General features: G+C 45.1%; 1 protein-coding gene across 1 annotated transcript in view; it reads right to left on the minus strand.

Annotated features, from left to right (window-relative positions):
* PARD6G (par-6 family cell polarity regulator gamma) overlaps window positions 1-22,808 on the minus strand; it is an 85,385-nt gene that overhangs the window by 61,715 nt on the left and 862 nt on the right. The window lies entirely within an intron of this gene.

Here is a 22,808-nt window from a genome sequence, read left to right on the forward strand (position 1 = left end):
AAGCAAGTAAAAAGGAGAAAATAATTGAGATTAAAGATAAATGAGGTTAGAAAAACAAAGAAAATAACAAAACCAAAAGTTGGTTCTTTGAAAAGATCAATAAAATTGACAAATCTTTAAGTAGACTGACAAAAAAAAAAAAAATGAGAGAAGATTCAAACTACTAAAATCAAGAATGGCAGAGTGGTCACTACTATTGGCTTTAAAGAATTAAGAAGGATTATAGGCATTCTAGTGGCAACCATCATACCTAGCACCCAAAGAACCAATATTCCTTGGAGAAATGACTGATTCAAGGACTGGCACAAGAAAGATACAAGATATGCCTGTGGTATGTTATAATGCCAGAATGTAAGGAAGTTCCAAAAATAAAACAAAGCCCACAATCATGGAGGTATGTCAAAGAAAAACAGGAACTAACTGAAAAAGCTCCTAATGGCCAAAGCTAGAACAATTTAAGCAATAAAGTAGAATTAGATTATAATTCCAAGTATAAAATCAAGGTCTGTGAGTCCGTAATTACATAAACGACTGAATAAATAAATGGGGGACAGTAGACAAATCTCTCATGCAGAAAAATTCCAAATAATTTATGTAGCTACACCACCCTCAAGGAAGTAAAGATAACTCCTAACCTCTTAAGTATAGGCTATACATATGTTCATTCCAAAAACTACAGTATAAAAGGAGGAAGAAAGAATAACTCTATAGTGGAGAAATCTGGAAAATATTCTCAGTCAGGTAACCAATATCAATATCAATAGTGATAAGTCATGTTGAGAGTATGTACCCTTGACATGATGTGATAAAAATGGCACTTTACTACTGTGGCCTTCCTCTCCTAAATCTATAATCCCAGTCTAAAAATGAGAACCACAACAGACAAATTTCAACTGAGGGACATTCCACAAAATATCTTAATAGTACTCTTCAAAACTATCAAGGACACCAAAAGCAAAGAAAGTGAGAAATTATTACAGCCAAAAGGAGCATAAGGAAACATCACAAATGAAATGTGTTGTCCTGGATGGGATCTTGAAACATAAGTTAAAAAGATTTCCTTAGGTAAAACTAAGGAAATCTGAATAAAGTATGAACTTCAGTTAATAATAATGAATCAGTATTAGTTTATTATAAAAATGTAATATATTAATATTAGATATTAATAATAGAGAAAACTGGATATGGCATATATGGGGATTCTCTGTACAGTCTTTGCAAATTTTCTGTAAATCTAAAACTGTTCTAAAATAAAAATTTAAAAAAGAATTATATTGGAACACTATGAATAAACTATGAATATGCCAACAATTTGGAAAATCTCAATAAAATGAACATATTCCTTGAAAAAGACACAAAGTACCAAAACTGACTCATAAAGAAATAGAAAATATAAATAAACTTATAACAAGAGATTGAATTAGTAATTTTTAAAATTCCCACAAAGAAAAGCCTAGGCCCAGATGTCTTCACTAGTGAATTCTACAAAATGCTTACAAAATTAATACCAATTTTTCATAAATTCTTTCAAAAAATAGAGGGGACAATTCTCAACTTACTCTATGAGATCAATTTTAACCAGACACAAATATGAGAAAGAGGCATCACAGGAAAATAAAACTATAGACCAATATCCATTATAAATAGAGACACAAAAATCTGTAACAAAATATTAGCAATCCATAACCAGCAACATATAAAAAGGATTACACACCATTACCAGTGAGACTGATCACAGGAATGCAAGGTTGGTTTAACATCCAAAAATCAGTCAATGTAATATATGATATTAAAAGACATATGATGATGTTAATAGATGTAAAAAGAACACCTGACAGCCAGGGGTGGTATCTCACACCTGTAATCCCAGCACTTTGGGAGGTGGAGACAAAAGGATTATCTGAGCCCAGAGGTTCGAGACTAGTCTGGGCAATTTGGCGAGACCTTGTCTCTACAATAAATAAATAAGTAAATAAAACTAGCTGGGCGTGGTGTCACATGCCTGTAGTTCTAGTTACTTGGAAGGCTGAGGCGGAAGGACCACCTGAGCCCAGCAGGTTGAGGTTGCAGTGGCCATGAACATACCACTGCACTCCAGCCTGGGTGACAAAGTGAGACTCTAACTCAAAAAAAAAGAGCAGGGCATATATAAAAACTCACAGCTAATGTGATTTCCTCCTGAGATCAAGAACAAAACAAGAATTTCCACTTTCACATCTTCTATTTAACACTGTATTAAAGGTTCTACCCAGGACAGTTAGTCAAGAAAATACAAGGCATCATATTGGAAAGGAAGAAGTTAAAATATCTCAACTCACATATTACATGTACTTATATATAGAAAATCTTAAGGAATCCACAAAATCCTTATTAGAGTTAATAAGTGAGCTCAGCTCTATTTCAGCATACAATATCAACACACAAAAAATTGTATTTCTATATAGTAGCAATAAACAATCTGAAAATTAAATTTAAAACAATTCCACTAACAATAGCATTATACAGGATAAAATATTTAGAAATAAGCAAAATAAGTGAAAGACTCACATACTGAAGACTACAGAATATTGTTGAAAAAAGTAAAGAAGATCTAAATTAATGAAAACACACTCCATGTTCATGATCATGGATTGGAAGACTTAATACTGTTAAGCTAGCAATACTCCCAAAAGTGATGTACAGATCCAGTGCAACTCCCAAGAAAATCTTAGCTGTCTTTTCTGCTGTAGTCAGCAAGATGATCCTAAAGTCATTTGGAAATGCAAATGACTCAATATATCCAGAAGAATTTTGATAGAGAAGAACAGAGCTGGAGAACTCACTTTTCAATTTCAAAACTCACACATAGTATTGACATAAAGGTAAACATATAAATGAACAAGGAAATAGAATTAAGAGTCCAGAAAAAAACCCCTTACATTTATGATCAATTTATTGTAGACAAGAATATTAAGACAATTTAATGGGGGAAAAATAGCCTTTTTCCAATAAATGGTGCTGGATAACTACATATTCACATACAAAACAATAAAGGTGGACTCCTACCTCATGCTATATGAGAAAATTAACTCAAACTGGATTACAGACTAAATGTGAGAGCCAAAATCATAAAGCTCTTGGACAAAAACATAGGATTAAATTTTCATTATTGGAGCCAGGCAATAATTTCTTAAATATGATGCCAAAAGCAGAAGCAACAAAAGAAAAAATATATAAACTGAACTTCGTTGAAATTAAAAACTTTTGTGTTTCAAAGGATACCATGAAGAAAGTGAGAAAAAAATCTAAAATGAGAGAAAATACTTGCAAATCGGTTACCTGATAGAGACTTGCACCAAGCATATTTAAAAAAAACCAAAACAAACAAACTCTTAAAACTCAACAATAAAAAGACAACCCAATTTATTTATTTATTTATTTTTTGAGTTGGAGTCTCACTCTGTCGCCCAGACTGGAGTGCAGTGGCCGCTCCCGGCCACCGCAGCCTCGACCTGCTGGGCTCTGGCGATTCTTCTGCCTCAGCCTTCCAAGTAGCCGGAATTACAGGCTTGTGCTACCACGCCCGGCTGATTTTTTGATTTATTGTAGAGATGAGGTCTCGTTGCCCAGGCGGGTCTCAAACCTGCCGGCTCAGGCAATCCACTCACCTCAGCCTCCCAAAGGCACAGGATTACAGGCTGAGCCACCGAGCCCAGCTGGACAACTCAATTTTTTAAAATGGGCAAAGAACTTGAATAGACATTTCTCTGAAGAAGATATACTACTGGCCAACAAACACATGAAAAGATATTCAACATCATTAGTCATTGGGGAAAATACAAATCAAAAACATAATGAGTTACCACCTCAAACTCTCCAGGATGTTATAAAAAAAATGATAACATACTGGTAAGAATGTGGAGGAATCTGAACTCTCATACATCTTTGATAGGAATATAAAATGGTGCAACTGATTTGGAAAACAGTGTGGCAGTTTCTTAAATGTTAAACTTGAATCACCATATGACCCACAATCTCACTGCTAGGTATATATCACAAAGAAGTGAACATATATGCCCACACAAAAACTTACACATGAAGTTCACAGCAGCATTATTTACAATAGCCAAAATATGACAATAACCCAAATGTTCATCAACTGATGAATGGGTAAGAAAAACATGGTATATCCACAGAAATGAATATTATTCGGTCATACAAAGGAATGAGGTACTGATCCATGCTATAACAAAGATGAACCTTGAAAACATTATGCTAAGTGAATGATACCAGACACAAAAGACCATATAGTGAATGACCCCACATATAAGAAATGTCCAGAGTAGGCAAATCCCCAGAGACAAAGTAGAACAGTGGTTGCTAGGGGTTGGAGGGAGGGAGGAATTGAGAATGGCCGCTAATGGTGAAGAAAATGTTCTAAAATTAGATAGTGGTGATAACTGCACAACTCTGTGAATACACCAAAACCCACTGAATTTTATGCTTTAAAGGTATGAATTTTATTTCATGTTAATGACAGTGTATAGAGCTGTTATTTGTTTTTTTAAAAAAGACATTCACCTCAAAGGTTAATGTTTTCAAACAGCCAATTGAAGGTTGATCTACAGCCATGTTCAGAAACACGAAAACCCCAAGAATGGCACTGGCAGATGCTAAATGGAGGCTCTGCTTTTGCTCCAAGCAAACGGGACGTCCCAAGGGACCAAGGGAGCCCATCATCTGCTGTCAGCACATAACCCCCTTAGAAGATGAAGAGTTAAGAACTCAGGCAAGACCTGTGCTGCATCACAGCGGGGCCTTCCTGAGGAGGCACAGGATATGAGACTTGGTCCAACCCAGCTGGTAGGGCAGGCTTTTCCAGTTCAAATGGGCCCCATGGTGTAGGACTGGTAAGGAGGACAGAGGGTAGGCATCCAAACAGGACACAACTTGCCTTCTCTCACATGCCTGTCTCCACCCTGACCCCAAACTGCAAAAGTCCTCAGTCTTTCTTCTCTAACTCGGAAACTAAAATTATATGAATGATATTTCTGGAGTCACAGGGCTCTGGCAGTATGAATCTATTTTTATCATTTGACACCTATCCCCACGATGGTAATTCCTTACCATTTCCACAATTATATATTACTTTCTAGGTTAAAAGATAGTAAAAACATGAAGTTTTCTTTTTCTTGATACCTAAGAGGGTCCATCTAAAATACATTTTGCATAGAGCATGGATTATTTCAGAGCATGAATGACTCTAGAAAGGTATTAAACCCTTTTGCTGTCGAAAACAGAAATCCAAAATCTTTCCGGCCTGCCAAAGTTCCCCTGAGTCCTGATTCAGTAAGTTCGGGAAAACCTCCTAATTGTATCAGATTCTCTCACTGCTGGCACAAACAGGGCTCATGTTTGGTGTCAAGTCTAGATCACTGTCTTCATGCCCTGAACTAAGTCAGAAGCTTCACAGCTGGAAGTGCCCTTCCAAGCCCCCGCAATGATGGCTCAGTGAGGGTGAGAGAACCTGCCCAAGGCCACAGAGTGACTTGATTCCAGGGTGGAAATAAGACTCCTATTTCCTGACTAGGGTCCAGTGCTCCAACTGTGTTTGCATTCTTTGTACCACTGAAAACATGGTTCTTTGGCTTCATCTTAAGCCCATTCAGCTGCTATTTACTTAAAAACTTTAAAATGTCACAGTTTTGCTGATCAAAGTACAGCTCTGGCTCAATCCCATCCCCAAAGGAACTGTGGCACCACTTCTTAGTCTACGCATAAAGCAGACCTCACGTTGGACTATGTCTGTGCTTCCTTTGCAAAGTGTTCAAAGGAATGAGGAGAATTTTAAATAGAGCATTCTTCTCACCCAGGTTCTTTCACACTAAGGAGGACACTTAGGTCCTGGACCCATGTGATGTCCTTCAATGACCCAAAGGGAAGGAAGGCCCTCCTGGCTGTTTCCATCACTCAAGCAAAGCCCATGCAATGTTGTGTTTCTTATAGCTACTTGGGGGCATGAGATGGACACACATTACTTCTAATCTTCAAGCCACATGGGAGAGGTGCATTATCCCCTCTATAGAGGGGGGCAACTTAAACACAGAGCTAGAATGACCTCTTCAAAATCACTCTGCTCACTCTCTGCCAGAGTATCTGACTCAATTCCCCTCCTCCCAGCTCACTTCCCCTTTTCAAGTTGGTTTTTCATTAAAAAGTCTAATTATACTTGAAGGGCAAATGTTTCTGACTCTGAGTTTCTATTGTCTTTTGTCATTTCCTCAAAATACTCTGCTATTTTTTAAAAGCAGTCTTTCTTCTTCTGCACACAAGTCAAGGTAATATTGCCTCAAGCAATCAGAGAAGCTTGTGAACACAGCCACTCTGGGGGAATCAGTAGAAACCAGAGTTTCACTCTTGACATCCCTCCACCCCACCTTCCATGCAAAGGGAGGAAAATGTAACACCCGAGGTGCTGTTGGGAGATAGGAGGAGGCACATGCCCACCTGCTCTGGGGCTGTCCCAGCACCCCCTGGGCTGGCTCTTGAGGGCTCCACACAGCAACATCTGACTGAGACAACTCTGCCTATCACACCACCACATAGAAAACCACTGCTATTATCAGAGGGCATTCTTCCAAGGCTTTTCTAACATGTATGCTTAAAAAAAAATTATACATGGATCACACACTGTTTGGTACATTTCTCTTTATGATTTGAATAGTGATACATAACCACAAAGCTCAAAATTCAAAAGATATCCAGTGAAGTCTCCAGCTACCCAGCACCCTCCCCAAAGGCAAACAATGATTTCAGTCTTTAACATGCCTTCCAGAGACAATTTATGGGCATGAAGACAGATGTGAACTGTATCTATCTTCTCTCTTTTCTAAATAATAGCAGTACACTGTCCATGCGGGTCTACCTCACAGATTTTTCCACTTAATTAATGTATTTTGAAAACATTCTTTTACTCGACACTCATAGTTCTATGGGGGAGGGACGCCTGCTTCACAGATGCACCCCAACTCAAGTTAAGTCCTTTGGCCCATGCTTATAAGGTACCTCCAGAGACATGACTGGCTTTCACTTCAAGGGTCAACAAAGGCCCACCGAAGAACCAAGCATTAATGATGAGCTTTTACTAGTCAAAAATCTGCTGGGGAACCAGGTCACTTCTCAGACAGCAAGCAGCCATAAATTTAAAATGTTTAGCTGCCATATTACAAGTGGCAGGAAACTGTCATACTGACTGTAAGCACACAGTAGGTGCTTGATTCTTCACTAAATTAAGGCATTAAACCTGTCATTCAGTTTTTAAATAAAACTCTAGAACTTCATTAAATTGATATTGACGGTGTTACAACACAGGAAGACAGAACAAGATTCAAGCACAAAGTCATGAAATGTGTCCCATGTCTCCCTTATGGAGCACAATCCCACAAGGCTGGCCCTGTGTACATTGTACTTGCCACTACCTCCCCATATCTGGAGTCAAACAAGTCAGCACGCAGGTTAAGATGGCTTCAAACAACAAACACAAGAAGGGAATGTTTCAAAGAATACGTGCAAACAGGTGAAAAGAAACAAGGTTGTGTTTTCTGGAAAAAAAGGCTTTGTTTCCAAATTACCCAGGAAGGGATGTAGTGAATCACTCTGACAGTTCACCTTCTGCTTCTGGTCAAACGTGGATGGCGGGCCCTGAGTCACAATCATTGAGCTGGGTTCTCCACTAGCAACTGCACACACCACATGTTTGCTGCAGGCAGGTGGACTCTCCTGAGAGTCTGAGGACTTCCCACACACTCCCTAGCCCACATCCATCCTTCCGCAGGACAGACCCTAGCAAGAGAATGTCAGAAACTCCTTTCAAGAGAGCAGCTCTCTGAACCACCAAGCCACCAGAGTTTAAGAAGGCCCAGGACACTTTCACAGAAGTGTTCTTTTAAGTGACATGTGTCTGCTTGAACTCACTATTTCAGTCCAAGTAGAAACTTATTCATTGTACCCCTATTCTCCCATGCTGGGCTTTACAGTTGTAAAAGAAAAAGGTGGTCTCCTTTCTATCCCCCTCAGAGCTTAGTATACAGTAGGTACTAAAAACATTTACTGAATGAGCAAGTGAGTAGTGTAAGGTAGGGCTCTGCTTTCATGCATCTAACAGATGATTCTGGAGGCCTCTGAGCCCTGGGGCTTCCTACAAGAGTGTAGGAATGCACACACAAAACAGAAAAGGGCCTTTTCTTATGAAACTCATCCTAGAAGACAGACAGTAAGCAGTTTATATTACATTCTATTCTATTCTATTCTATATTATATTACATGTGAGAAGGTAATGAGACACAGGGAAAAGGACAGGAGAACAAGACATAAGAGGAAGTCAGTGCATTCCATAATTCTGAGTGACATAGGCCATCACAGCACAAGTGCACCCCAGGCCCATCCACATGATCCCCTGACTCCTCAAGTCAGCTCTGCAGGGTTCCCAGTCCTTGTGCAGCTCTCCCTCCAAGGGAGGGACCCTCATGTAGCTGCCCTACCACCCAGGTCCCACCACTGGGGCCCACCCTCCAGACTACACTGCTACCCTAGGTCGGTCCCCAGTGAGACCCTGCCCCCAGGCCTATAGACTGAGCCTCCCACCTAAGGCCCCACCCCTAGCCCCCAGGGTTCCATTCCAGACCATCCTGGGGAACATCCAGGTGGCACCTGTAATCCTAGCTACTTGAGAGGCTATGGAGGGAGGATCCCTTGAGGCTAGGAGTTGGAGGCCACAGTGAGCTATGATCCCACCACTGCACTCCAGCCTGGGTGAGAGTGAGACCCTGTCTCTGAAAAATAAAAGATTAAAAAACAAATATTTACAAACAGGAAGAGTGCATTAAACACACAAAAGCACATTCCCAGATGGAAACATGATGAAGCCAACAGAAGCCATGTTTTTTTTTTTTGTTGTTGTTGTTGTTGTTTTTTGAGTTGGATTCTCACTCTGTCACCCAGGTTGGAGGGCAGTGACATGCTCCTGGCCACCGCAGCCTCGACCTGTTGGGCTCTGGGGATCCTTCTGCCTCAGTCTTCCAAGTAGCCGGAACTACCGGCATGCAGAAGCTATGTTTTTAAAAGGGTCTAAGTATTCAAGGAACCCTTTACAATAGGCTAAGTGGGGGAAGAAAAAAAAAAGACAGAAAGCCAAACCTGCTGTGTGATCCCAACTAGGTCAAAAACTACTCTGGCACAATGTACCACAAAACAGTAAGGCCCCCTGGGCAGGGAATCCTTTCTGAGCCAGGAGCCCCGTCGGGCCAAAGAAGTCGGGAACTCTGGACTGGGTCCAGGCAGAGCCATTTCAGAAAGTTCTAGCTCCTGCTCCTGCTCCTTGATCCAGCAATAGCATCAGCATCACTTGGAGCCAGCTGGAGACACTTGGCCTCAGCCCCCAGACCATTCTCACAAGATTCAGGGCGTATGTGCACACTAAAAGTTGAAAAACAGGGTGGTAAACAGCCCAGTGAGCATCTTGCTAATCACAGCTATGGATTGTGTTTCAATATTCACTCATTCAACATTCTACCAAATGCCAAAGACACTGGCCCTGAACCGGTGCTGTCTACATGGTACTGAACAAACAAACAAAGTGCCTACACAGGGGTGCTGGTTTGCTCGAGAGCCGGAAGTCAGACATTAATCACACGTACAAATGTGTAATTAAAAACAAAGAGACTGTAGAACATAGGCCTTAATTTAAACTGGGTGTAGAAGGAGTGGAAATAATCGGGTGAAGAGTAAGGACACAGAGCGTTTCATCTTACAGCACAACCCCAAGGAACCTGGACAACCCCAAGAGCTGGGAGGGTAGTGTGGGTGGCCAGGTATGCAGGACCTCATCGTGTGTGTCAGATGCTCCAGGGACAGACAGGTAGCCTTAGGCCATGGTGGGGGTTCTCGGGTGCCTCTGACAGTCCCACTATACATACACTTCAGAGGAAGGAGACCCCTGTGTCTCACTGCCAGGGTGGGGTCACATGCCCATCTCTAAACCAGTCACTAGCAGGGGACGGGACTTACCTTAGACATCAAGAGCCCATGGCCTAGAGCAAGGTCTGTCAGGAAAAAGAGATGGATGCTGGACTACCAGCCAAGCACAGACACATCCAATCTCACACATGTGCATGGTAAATGTGAGCCACCTTGGACCTTCGAGCAAGGGAGCTTGTGTGCACACCCATGCCCTGTAGAAAACTATGGAGAGAACTCCACATAGGAAAAGATAACGCAATGGGTCTAAAAAGAAACACAGGCTGTCGGAGTGTGGGACTCGGCTGTAGCTTGCTGTGGAATTACTTCCTGGGCTGACACGTTGGGACAGTTTAAAATCGGGCCACATACCTGTGAGTCAGATGGGGTGGAGCCTGGCCCCTTCCTGGGCCCTGTCCACCCACCAAGATCCAGAGTGATGATGGCACAACCCTCGGCACCCACAGAACTGCCCAGACAAGCACTAAGTAGTGCAGGAGATGGCCCAGGATGACTGCTGGGGCCAGGAACCCACTGCACCCTGTGGTCCCCCCTTTGAGCACGCACACTCACGGCAGAGGGCCTGCCACTCTGGTTCATGGGTGTGTTCTGTACCCATGTACCCAGCACTGATAAATGTAGGCTTGGGGCAGGGGTGGGATGGAGGACACAGAGGTCTATGAACATGGTCACTGCCCAGAAGGGATTTACAATATGGTAGAGGAGATACAGTGCCAAGTTTTCTGTGCATGCTCTCTGTAATCCTGACAACAGTTCTATTTAGGGAGGTGTCACTGTTCCCATTTTACAGACCAGGAGACTGAGACTTAAAGGGGTTCAATCACCTGCCCATGGCCACAAGGCTAGTAAATGAAGGCACTGAGGCTGAATTCCAGGAGAGAATTAGACAAGCCTAAAGACCTCCAGTAGTGGAGGAGAAAATTCCAAATAGAAGATCAGAGAGAAGGGATGCCCCTTCTGGGAAGGAGCACCCCACATGGGAGGGGATACCCTTGTGGAGGGGACGGACAAGGAGGCCTGTCAGCCTGGGAGCAGCATGAGCAGGTCAGGGTTGCTCCAGGAGCTAGGTACCGAGGGCCCAGTGAGAGCCTGGTGCCAAGGGGTAGGATGGGGGCCAGGGGAACCAGCCTGGGTCTGAGTGGGCAGGGTGTGAACACAGGTTGCTCATCTGTCCTTCATAAGACTTTCCCAAAAGGTAAATCCACTTAAGCAGACACCCAGATTGTGGAGGAGAAGGGGGTACCATTCCAACATGAGCTCATGATGCATGGAAGATTAGGCAGTTTCCAGGTTGGGTTCTGTGTCTGAGCTCCACGGGGCTGGGGGACACAGGCAGGGTCAGTGGAATCACATAGACATGGACACAGACAATGGAACAGAGCCTCAAAGAGCGAGGCTTCTGAGTGGACACACCTGGGTTCTAATCCTCACCTGTGCTGGCTGCGTAATTCTGAATCATTTATTAAACTTTTCTGATACTGTTCCTCCTTTGTAAAGCAAGAATAAAAACATTCCTCACAGGGTTGCTGTGAGAATCTAATATGATTACATATACTGTGCTTCAGGCAGGGCCTGGTGAGAGAGTAAGACCTCAGCAGATGGGAGCAAATCACTAGTTCAACTTGTTCACCACGCATTTGTTCTCCCAAAGACCTGGAGAGGGGCACAGCATCTCACAAGCATTCAAGGGCTGGTTGCCAAGTCCCTCTCAAGACCTGGAGTCACAAACACAGTAAAAGGGGGCCTTCTGCAAGCATGGATTTATAACAGAGCAGAACAGTAAGTCTACTTTAGGCTCACAACATGAGTCTCAGCCACTGACAGGTTCAGCTTTCTCCTCTTCAGCTGAGTCACAAGTCCCAAGTCCTGAGGGAGACCTGTTGCTTTCTTAGGTCTGTTGCTTTCACTGCTGGCAGGCAGCCGTTTTGCAGAACGAAATAACCTTTTGATAATTCCAAGAGAGAAGAGCTGTGCTCACCATAGCCCATGGTTCCAGGTGAAAGCGAAGATGGGGACTGCCGCCCACCTTCAGCCATATAATTCAACAGGCCTCTGCTAAGTGACATGTCCACGCCAGGGATCTGGGGTCACCAGGCACACTCCGGCCACTGCTGCAGAGAGCCTCTTGCAGTACTGCCAGAGGCAGAGGATGAGGCAGCCTGGCCTGCGGTCCTGGGTCTGCACTCCTTCTGCCTACGCCATTGCCCCCGATGGACCATACACAGGGTCAAAGGCACCTGCACCAGTGCTCACAGGCAGGATCAAAAGCTCGGGCTGCTGAGGAGAGAGGACTGCATAGAATGCCTGAGAGCATTTAGGAAGCAGTCCAGCCATGAGTGGTGTCTGGGAGATGTTGGGGAGGGAAGTGGGTAGACTCATGACATGACCTCAGAGTAGGTGTGTCTATTTTCCAGGAGGTGTACTCAGGGTAACAGGTAGATGGGCCGTAGGATGGTGTTGTAACTGAGAATCTGGACCCCAAAACACAAGGTTTAAGATGTGGCTTTGCTGCATGTTCACAGCCTCACTAAGCCTCATGGTCCTCACCTCCATCACCAGGGATGCTAACTACCGCATGCAGCATCAAAAGCAGAAACATAATCATCTGCCAAGTACCCAGTACAAAGACTGCTACACAGCTGAGGTCTCAAGAAAGGAAATTATAGTCACAAGACTGCATTTAAACAGTCTTCTTTTCCAGGTGCTGTGCCTGGGCGACAGTTTCTACTACCAGGCCTGACCGGGGTCCCAGGCAGGGCCAGGGCAGGATGGGATCCATCAAAACATACTCTAGGAAGAACTTCAGGGTGGAGAGTGACACATCTGGTACATTCCCAAGTGCCAGGGGCTAACCCTTGGCCAGGTTGTGACCAGCATCCACCACTGCCTGGTCGAAGAGGCACCACCAACCTGTCAAGCCTCATCCCCAGGACACTGCCCCCAGCTTGAGCTGCAGGACAGGTGAAGTCTGGGCTCACAGAGAGACTCCCTGAGGGACAGGTCTCATTGCATGCCAGGACTCCAGGGCAGCTTATCTTCTGGTAAGTGAGTGGAGCTTACTCAATGTGTCATTTGTCATGAGAGCATCTCCCTGACACTGCGGCTTCTGTCTGTACACACAGTGTCAACTCCAGGCAATATTTCCACTTCTGGAAGACAGAACATCTCCCAGACACCCGAGGTGACACAGGATTTGATACTCAGCACCAATCACCCATGGGTCATAGCAGAGCCCAGGTGACTGGAACTACCAGGCCTCATGCAAGGCCCAGGAGGCCTCTCCCTGCAGCTGGGCCTGTGCTTCTTCTCATCGCACATACAGGTGCTGATGGGCCCGAGGTGACCACAGGCCATGGGGGTGGGTGGGTACCTCCTCCTCCACCTTGAGAGGGACCATCTTGCAGGCAGAGAAGTTTGTTTTGTCCCATAGCAGCACCCTGCTATTACTCGAGACCAGTGGGTAGTGAGACTGGAACTGTGGGTAGGGAGCTAGTAGCTGAGGCCCCTCGAGCCATGGAGAACAGGATTCTAATATAGCCTTCCTTTCCAAATTCCTCTAGGACAGCTGACCACCTAAAAACAACAGCTTTAGTAGCCCCCCAAATTTTTCTTTCATAGTCCTTAATCAGGGACCTCTGGGGGTCCCAGCATACCAGCTCATATCCCCAGAAAGAGGCCACTTAAGGATCTGAGTGAGTGTGCTTCCATCCTGTCTTGGAAGCAAAGGCAGAGAGAGATCTACCACATCCTGTCTTGGAAGCAAAGGCAGAGAGAGATCTACCACAGTAGAACTGACTGACCTATAATACATAATCCATCTTATGATAAGCGTACTGATGTGATAAAATAGAAAATAAAAATACTCGCTTAGCAGGCTGACTTTTAGGAGGAACAGAGAAGCTCCCACAGTGCTCAATGACCCTTGAGACACAAAGCCTTCACCATCATCCTCAAACATGTGTACAAGAGATGAGCTGCCTGTCAGGCAAAGGGATAGTGAAACCCTTGGCTCTGTAGGTTTCTATGGTCTGCCACAAGTGACCATAGTCTTCCTTCCGAAACATGTGAAACTCTGGCATTTTTTCCAAGGAAGACGTCCAATCTTCACAGTACACAAAGTGCCCCTGGCACGGAGATGTCCCTGAACCTCTGGTGCAGCATCAGGTCCGTCCTCCTTCACCGTGGATCCCAGATTCTTCTGCAATGTTCAGCCCACCAGAGGAGCCCAGAGAGAATGGCCAGTTGGAGTGGACTAAAGGAAAGCCAGGAAACGCAAGAGCAACTGGTCAAACCACAGAATCAGACGAAGGGCTATTAAAGCCCCTTCACTTATTATAGACCTTAAATTCTGTAAAATAAATAATCTCTTTTGATTTATTTTGAGCAATCAACTAATACCCAGTAAGGTTTGGTTCAAGGCCTCCAGGACCTATGACAACAACTACCCACCTCAAATCCAGTCAGGGTCAGAGTGTCTGTGAGTGCCAGAGTCAAAAACAATCCAAGTGCTGAAACGTAGGTAAGCTCAACGACAGAAACCACCCCCATAGGCTATTTCTATGTCATTTAAACCCAGCCTTGTAAATGGCTAAATGTCACAACCATGAGCTTCCATGTGACTAATCAAAATGGCAAGTGCATTACGTACTGAGGAGAAGTTGCGTGTGTATCTACCAGAGAACATGGACGTGGACACCCATGGCAGCTTTGGTTACCAGGAATGGCACTGGAAATAGCCCACACCCCCACCAGCTCCTGTAGATACGTACGTTGTTGCTTATCCACACAATGAAATACCAAGCCTCCATAAAAAATAAGATCTACTGATACACACAACATAAATAGGCCATACAGATATCACAACGAACAAGAGAAAGCAGACACAGTGGCTCAGCCCGATATCATATCATTCCATTCAAAACTCGTCTTTGGTGATAGAGACTCTAATGGTGGTTACCTTAGGAGTAGGTACCAATTAGAAAAGGGCATGAAGGTGTCTTCCTGGGTACTGGAATGTTCTGGAACTTGATCATCAAGCTGTATACTTAACATGAGTGTACTTTACTGTAACACACATGTCCACTCCCTGAACTCAGGAGAGACAAGAATAGAAGCTAGGACTAGAGGTGTGTGCCACTGTGTCCAGGTAATTGCTTCTGTTTTTTTTCTGTAGAGACAGGGTCTTGCTATGTTGTCCAAGCTGGTAGTGTCACTGAGTTAAGGGGGTCTAGGATATATCCTGAAAGGGCAGTGATTTGAGCTTCCACGGGCAAGAGTTGGCTTGCTGGGAAAGTATCAAGTTGGGGGGAGGCAGGGCAGACAAACTAGGAATTTAACATGGGCTGGGCCATGTAGGAGGACCTGGGTGTGCCCATGCTAGAACCATCCTGTACTATGGTGGTTTTCAAACTCTTTGGACAACAAAGCCTTTCCTTCTCCCCAAGTAAAATGCTACACATGCACACAGAGCACACTTGTTCTGGTTAGGGATGGAGAGTGGAGCCCCATCCTCTTAGATGCCTCTGCCAGCAGCATAGAACATATGGGATGGATAAACCAGGTGAGGGGAGAATGAGGGAGGAGCAGGGCCGGGACTGAGGGGGAAGAAGAGCACATCCCTGGGCTCTAGGATCACAAGAGTGGCAGGGAGAAGATGGGGTCAAAGGTAACTGATGATACAGTTGTAACAGAAGTCCCCAGGTCCAGCTGCCCCATCCCCAGCAGACTGGCCCTCAGAGCACTCGAGGGGGCCCAGGTAGTCCTGGAAGAGGAAATGTGTAGGGCTAATGGTTCATAAGAAAGGGGCACAAGCACCATCCCTAGAAGCGCAGAGCAACAAGCAGACTCCTGACCTATCCCTGAGCACTAAGAAATTAGGAGACAACAACAGTAACAGCAATAGCAACATGGTGTTTTTAATTTCCTAAGTCCTGCCTTTTCCTCCTCCAACCCATGGCACTATTATCAGTTACCTTCACAGGAAGGAGAGGGCACTGCTACTGATGCCTCTCGGGGATGCCCTGAAAAAAAGCCAACTGGTAAATCAAGTCTTTAAAAAAAATTATAAAGAGGTTTGTTTGGCTGATGGTTCTGCAGGCTGTGCAAGAAGCATGGCACCAATACCTGCTTCTGGCTGCTTCCAGTCAGGGTGAAAAGTTAAGGGGGCAGGGGATAGGTGCACAAAGATCACACAGCAAGAGAGGAAGCAACGGTGGGGAAGGTGGCAAGCTCTTTTTAACAATAAGTTCTTGCTGAAACTAACAGAGTTAGAAGTCACTCATCAGCATGAGGAAGGCACCAAGCCATTCATGAGTGATCCACCCTATGACCCTAACACTTCCCACCAGGGCCCACCTGGGGATCAAATTTCAACATGAGCTCTGGAGGGTCAAACATCCAAACTATAGCATTTTGTCCCTAGTCCCCCAAATCTTATGTCCTTCTCATACTGCAAAAGACAATCATCCCTTCTCAATCATCCCCCCAAATCTTAACTAGTTCTAGCATCAATTCAAAAGTCCAAGTACTTGTCAATTTCCTCAAAACATATTTTCCAAAATATCCTAACAGATCATTTCTGAACCAGTAGCCATCAGGAAAATCCAGTTGTTTTTTTATCTGAATTCAACTCAAGGAACATTTATTGAGTGCCTAATGTATACAAAACACTACTCTTTGCATGCTATTATAGATGCTGAATTTTTCCTTGAAGCGCACCATTGAGAAATGCAGTTAAGGTTCTGAGCTGGCCTCCCAGCACATATGGGGAGGATTAAAGAGCCCCAAATGAGGAAAAGTGGGAGCTGGTTCCCAGCTGTTTCTTGGAGTAATGGAGATCAGGCCTAGATTCTCAAACCACCCCACACAGGCATCACCCACTGCTGATGCAGAGACTGATGAGAGAAATCCCAAGTGGGGGGGAGTGTATCAAGCACACTGACTGGTCTTGCTGGGCAGTGAGATGGCTGGTCTGTACTGGAAACCTCTGATTTCAACCTCTGATTTAACCTCTGAGATGCTAAGTTGTGGATTTGGTGACATCTTGACTATCAAAGGGTCCCCTCCTCACCACCCTACCCAAATCTTCCCACTTATCTGACTGAACCTTCACTGGACCTTAAATTTTTAAGGCAGGGATGCTGATACCCTTCTACCCAGCACAAGCCTTATGCCTGGCACTCAGTAGTTGCTCCTTAAGAGTAAACAAATAAACAAATGGATGGATGGGATTGAGCTTTTAAGAACAGTTACTGAATAGATGACTTTCCATGAAGCCATGCAGTAAGAACCTTCTACAGTGATACAAGAAAAATAAAATTTCTACCCTCCTGGCTGCTTCTTGCAGGTTCTAGATCCAAATAGCTGAAAAGATCTCTCATTCTATGCAGGGAGAGCTGGAAACATCTGCATCTATACCCTGGTCTGGACTTTATGGATCATCAGATCCTAAGAAGAGCATGAGCCCTCTACCATCAGCAGCCATGGACAACTGGTGGGACCCTTCTTGACTTTGGAGCCAGACCATCTGTGTCCCAATCCCTCATTGTGAGCTTTATAATCCTGGGCAGGCCAATGAAGCTCCCTGTGACTCAGTTTCTTCTTTTTTTGTATAATGGGGGTGATAAAATAATCCATCTTACAGGATTCTGATGGGCATTAGTGAACTATTATCTGCAATTGCAAAATGTATTTGGAATCGTGTCTGGCACATATATTCGAATGAGTGTTAAATGCATATTAATACTTCAGAATGTGACACCTGCACAGTGGGAAGGATTCAGTGTGGACCATCCTGTATGTCCCTAGTGTGTCTGGGGAAGCCTCACAGCAGAGCTGCAGAGTGTATGCTAGGGAATATCCAGGGGGATGCACAGGAGTACAGTACCACCCACAGTGGACCAGGTTCATGGTACAATAGAAATTTGCCAAGAGGAAGTGGACTTGACATATAAAGAGCCAGCTGAACAAGTTTAATCCTGAGGTATTCTGCTGCTGTCATTCCAAGTTCCCTCCTTGCTGCCTCTAAAGGGCCTGGAGACCCTTTTACAAGAAAGGGTCAGATGCCTCTCCCCTTTGCATTAATTCTGGATGTGAGTCAAAGACATTAGAACTTCTAAAACCTTGAGTGGCTGCATCTCCCAATCCCTGACACTCCTCCTCTTCCCTGAAACTGGGAAAACTCACGCCTTCCCTCTACCTGAAATGCTGTGGGCCCTAGGAAAGGGCTTTACCCCTTGGCTAGCTGGGGTGTACCCCAGGAAGGCCAGCAGGGCATATCGTTGCTCAAAGGTCACAGACCCACAAGAGGTCGGCAGCCCTCCAGGGGCAGCAGTGCCATCAGTGCTCACCAGACTGACTCCCTATGTGGGGTCCTGATAAGTCTCCTCTAGACGTGACTTCCAAAATCAAGTCACTGAACCTGTTTAAACACAGACACGCACAAATACAACAAAACTGGAAGGGCGTAGCTGACACACACAGGCGTAGCTGACACACACAGATGAGTCAAACTGTGTCCAGGCAGCTCTCAACTGGCCCATGGGAGGCAAGTGCCCAGCCATCTAATGGGGAGGCCTGGCCTTGGCCGCATCCCAGCGGCCATCGCACATTACACCAGATGGAAAAGTGTGTCCCTCAGAGCCATGGGCAATAGCCTCAGCCAGTGATAAGATCTTGGGGGTCAGAGGAGATCTGCTGACATAAAACACTGTACACCCAGTGGACCCCGGTAGAACCTGGAGGGCCAGTGCATTGGCCAGTCCACCAACAGTCTCCTCACACGCTCGCCCTCCTGGAGGGCCCAGGTCGAATGCCTGGTGGCAAGGCCACAGCAGTCTTAAAACCAGTCACCCATGGTACCACCTGCATTGATGGAAACCTTCTGTGAAGAAGTAGTCCCGTAACTCAATAACTCTAAAGGAACACTCACAGAGAAAAACGATACAGGACAAAAACAGGCAGCTGAAAATAGATACACAAATAAGTAATAAATATGGAAAAATTTTAATTCACTAATAACTTAAGAAACACAAATTAAAACCATTTCACTTACCTAATTGGGAAAGAATGAGAAAATGCTCAGTGCTAGGAGGGAGGAAGAGAGGGATGGAGAGAGAGACAGAGATGGATGGATAAAAAATAGCATGTATAAGCAGGTAAGAAACTTTCTGGAAAAATATTTAGGAATATGTATTCAAAACCTTAAAAATGTGCATAACTGTCACCCAGTAATGTCACTTCTAGGAACTTGTCCTAAAGAAACAATGAGTTCTGCACTGATTTAATAGAATCAATATCTTTACATACTTTATATATGTATACATGTTATATAATCTTTATATAAAGACTTAAATATAAAGCTGTTATTTATAGCATTATTTGCTATGGAAAAAACTGGGAGTAACCCAAATAAGACACTGGTTAAATTAATTATGGTTTAGACATGAATGACAAGAAAAACACTTGCAATCTACTATTAAGTTGGAGAGAAAAAGCAAGCTACAAAATAATGTGCCCATATGATCCTAATTCTGTAAAACAAAAATGTAGGCACACGCCCATGCATACGAAAGATCAGAAGGCCAGAGGCAACATTTAACAGTAGCTCCTCTTTGGACAGGATAATTACCAGTGGTGTTTGCCCTTTTTTGTGCTTGGCTATGGTTTCTCAGTTTCCTATGATGACAATGCATTTGTTTAGAATCGAAAAAGCCCCAACATTATTTATACAAGGAAACACACAAGATGAAAATCTTCAGTGGTGTTATTCTCCCCCAAATACAGTGGACACTACGAGTCCTCAATCTGAACAGAACTGTGGCACCAGCATCATGACAAGTGCCATAAGATGAACAGAAACACCAAGAAGGGGTCAGATAGAGGGAGCCTGGCCTAGTACAGGCATCTGAAACGACTCTGTAGAAGAAGATGCCGTCCAAGAGGGTCCTCAGGATAGGACAGACTCCCAGAAAAAGCATTTCAAGTGGGAGAAGTCACAAACCCATGTACACAGACCACGCAGACAGAAATCACAAGGTGTGGGTTATCCCCACCAAAGTTGGAAAGAACCCGGGATGATACTAACTCCTTTAATTCAGGGGCCTCATACCAGAGGGTGGGAGGCTCCTGGTTGAGCATACTGCTGAAGTGGAATAAACTATATTCCTTTGGATTCTTCAAGCCTATGCAGATGGCAGTGGAATGAAAAAAATACTAATGTAATAAAAAGCAATCCTGGGTTCATAATGGCACTGTGTTGCTTGCTACCTTCTCCTCAAATGAAAATTCATCTCTGATTTCTCTGCCTCCTGCAGATCCCTCCCTACCCCAGCACTGTCCTTCCTCCTGTCTTTGAAGGTGGCTAAGGGTTTTTGCTTCAAACTGAAACACCCTACCCTAAGTATCTGCACAGCTTCCTCCCTCCCCACTTCAGGTTTTGTGGAAGGAGAGGCAAAAGTCACAGGTAAGTAAGGAAAAAGGGTGGTCCCATTACCAGAACTAGGTAATCAGAAATGCATACTGCTGGTTTGGGGAGGAAGAAGTGAATCACCGAAATTAAGGCAAAAATGTCTGGAGACGTGTAAGGAGGAGGGCCACCAGGTCAAGACCAAGTTCATATCCCAGTCCACCAATGTACACACACCTGGATCCTGTCCCAAAGCACTGGGAACTGACCAGCTGTGGCAGATAGCTATTGACAAAAATTCTGAAAGGTTCTGAGGCAGTTTTCCAACCAGATTATCTTAAAATGCCAAAGAATCCTCACCCACAGTACTCAATTCAAGGTGTTCTTTCATTCATTCCCTCATCTCATCCTGGGAGGTGAACAGAGCAGGTATAACACCCACTTTACAGATGAGATAACTGAGGCTTAGAAAAGTCAAATGACTTGCCTGAAAGCCCACACAGCCAGTAGCTGGCAGAACATGGGCTAAACTCAGCTCCCTGGGCTGCCATTTTCCCCACAAACCAACCCATGGTGTGTGTTATAGTGCTACATTTCAGTTGTCATAAAGTTTTGCCTCCTGTATTTTGACAACAGTGGCATCCCGTAGAAACGGATATCATTGCAAAAAAAAAATATTAACCACAAAGTAGGCAGTATAGAAGGAAGAGCCACAAGGACCCTCTGGATAAGCAGTAAGTCAACCCTGTCATAAAGAAACAGCAAGTCCAGCAGGACCCAGGTTGGTGCAGCCCTTCCAAGGACTCCTAAGTTCAATCAAAACTCTGGCTCTGCCAACTCACCACCCAGGGGGGCGAGCATCAGCTGCATCTGACCCAAACTCAAGCTTGGGGTGTGAGGCAGCACCCTTTCTTTGCTGAGTGGAGCAGGAGAAGGCAGGCAGGTAATGCCCTGGGGAAGGCCAAAGCAGCATTACAGTGCCATCAGCCCAGGACTGCAGGATAAGGTCTGGAGGGCATTGCCTCCAGATGGACTCCAGGCCTGGTCATCTCTGGTTCTCTGGGGTTGTGTGTCTGATGAGGCAGACACTGGCCCATACATGGCCCTGAGCACCAGGAACTAAGTGTTTAACATGATTGTTAACCAATCTACTCTTAAACAGCCACTGTAAAGGGCAGCAGGCAAGACCACTGGGATGGAACTGTTCTGCGCCTTGGCTGTGGTGTTGGTCACAAGATTGCATGGACCTAAATGCACACACAAATGAGCCACATTACACTGGGAGGTCTGATAATGTCAGCATCTAGGACGTGATATTATGCTAGTCATACAAGATGTTACCATCGGGGAGTTTGGGAAAAGTGTACATGGATGTTTATGATCTCTCTTACAACTCCCTTGAATCTACAATGATCTCAGAATAAAAAGGTATAGAAGATTAAAAACCATATGTGCTTAGTGGCTATTGTACTAGACAGTGCAATAGAAAGTAGCATTCCCACTGAGCTAAAGAAACCTCCCACTCAAGCTTGTGGGTTCTTCCCCTCACATAACCCACAGCTGGCACATTTGATTGGGGGATGGGGGGTGCGCCTGTGCTCCAGAGGAGATGGGTGTGGGACAGGAGTACTGGGAGGGGCAATATCATATTAGAAATGAGAGGTTCAGAAAAAGGCTATGTATTCATTCCCAAGATGAGAAGGAAATCCTGCAACTCACTGCAGCTGGTTGGAGACACAGACACCCTGGAAACCCTCCACGAAAAGACGAGAGCTAGAGGCAGCACAGGGAGGGGGTGGGCTAGACTCTCCACTCCAGAAAGCGGGGAAGGAAAACCTGCCGTGTGCCCAGAGTGTGTACTGAGTAAGAAGCAGAGCCTCCCCCCCGCCCCCCCGCCCCCAACCGCTGCCTGGCTCCTTTTCCCACCACTTTTGGCATCGATAGTCGCTGTGCTTTACCAAGAGCCGGGTGTGCAGAGAGAAAGGGTGAGAGGGCCGCTTGGCCACTAAACAGTAGGCACCACAAGATCCAGAGGGTCCCCTCCCACGCGACTAACAGTATCTCTTCCTCCGCCGGCGGGGTCTACCAAGGAGCCCCTTACAAACAAAAGCGTCTGCAGCGAAGGAGCCGCCCCCGCACAGGGCAGAAGCGGCAGATCCTATCAACCAATTACCCAGACACGCACCGCGATCCGCAAGTTCGGGCACGCTCCGCCCGGGCGCAGGCAGCAGGAGGGGCCAGGCACGCCTCGGGGGTCTGGGTCTGAGATGGAGGCGAGCCTGGGGTCGGGGTTTGGGTACCGGCCAGGGTTGCGCCCGGGGGTTGAGGGAGAATCTGAGTATGGACCAGGGACGCGCCCGTGGGGGTCTGGGCCTGGGCCTGGGCCTCG

This window comes from Carlito syrichta, unplaced genomic scaffold (genome assembly GCF_000164805.1).
Source record: "Carlito syrichta isolate Samal-C Ts95f unplaced genomic scaffold, Tarsius_syrichta-2.0.1 Scaffold302383, whole genome shotgun sequence".
NCBI classification, from domain to species: Eukaryota; Metazoa; Chordata; class Mammalia; order Primates; family Tarsiidae; genus Carlito; species Carlito syrichta.